Genomic DNA, 1,472 nt, shown 5'->3' on the forward strand with positions numbered 1-1,472 from the left:
TTGTAAGAAACTGCAAACTGGCTTCCAAAGTAGCTGTGCCATTCTGCATTCCCACCAGTGATAAGTGAATGCCAAACTTTGCTCCACGCCCTCACCAGTATTCAGTGGTCAGTGTTCTGGAATCTGACATCCTAACAGGTGTGTGGTGGCATCTCATTGTTGTTTTAAGTGCATTTCTTACAATCTTTACATGTGCTTCTTTGCCATCTGTGCATCTTCTCCAATGAAGTGTCTGTTCAGGTCTTTTGCCCATTTTGTAATCGGATTGTTTGTTTTCTTCCTGTTGAGTTTTAAGAGTTCATTATATATTCTGGATAACAGTCCTTTATCAGATGTGTATTTTGCAAACACTTTCTTTCAGTCTGTGGCTCATCTTCCCATTCTCTTGACTTTGTCTTTCACAGAGCAGAGGGTTTTCATTTTAATGAGGTGCAGCTTATCACCGATTTTTTTTTCATGGATCAGCCTTTGATGTTGTACTTTAAAAACTCATCACCAAACCCTAGGTCATCTAGACTTTCTCTTGCGATACCTTCTAGGAGTTTTATAGTTTTGCATTCGACATTTAGGACTGTGATCCATTGTGAGTTAATTTTTTTGAAGGTTTTATGGTTTGTCTCTAGATCCATTTATTTTTTCTGCATGTGGATGTCCAATTGTTCCAGTACCATTTGTTGAAAAGCCTATCTTTTGGTCCCTTGCACTGCCTGTGCTCCGGGGTTGAAGACCAAGTGGAGATATCTATGTGCATCTATGTGCACAGTGCTCTCCAGAGAAGCAGAGCCAAGAGGATCGTTGAAGGGATGGATGGATGGATGAATGGATGGATGGATGGATTCATGTGTTTGTGCTGTTACTGGACCCGGAACATCCTCCCCACACACCTCCACCTGTGGACATGCTGTGTGTGTGTGTGTGTGTGTGTGTGTGTGTACACATGTGTACACGTTTTCTGGGCCACTCTGGTGTGGGTGTTGATGGTGGGAGGCTGCATGTTTGTGACGGGGCAGAGGGTGCATGGGAACTCTGTACTGCCTGCTTGATTTTACTGTGAACCTAAACCTTCCCTAAAAAATAAAGTCTGTTTTAAAAAAGCTAAGAAGGACAAGCTGCGTTAACAGACATGCATAAGAAAACTAGAGTAAATGAAGCAGGAATAGAGAAATAAGTCAACGGAGCAGATATGAGAGGGCAGGAAAACACTCACATATATGTTTAAGCATATGTGGTTGCATGTGAGAAAGAGAGAATTTTGTTCTGAGGAGTTGGCTCACATGATTTTGGAAGCTGAAAAGCCTCACGATCTGCCATCTGCAAGCCAGAGACCTGGGAGAGCCAGTGTCGTGGTTCTAGTTTGAGTTGAAGGCCCGCACACGACAGGGGCTGTGGGTTCAAGTCCCAGCTGGAGGACAGGAGAAGATGCCACCTCTTAAGCAGTCAGGAAGAGAGAGAGAATCCTCCCTTCCTCCACC

Source organism: Mandrillus leucophaeus, unplaced genomic scaffold (genome assembly GCF_000951045.1).
Source record: "Mandrillus leucophaeus isolate KB7577 unplaced genomic scaffold, Mleu.le_1.0 Scaffold69, whole genome shotgun sequence".
Lineage (NCBI taxonomy): Eukaryota > Metazoa > Chordata > Mammalia > Primates > Cercopithecidae > Mandrillus > Mandrillus leucophaeus.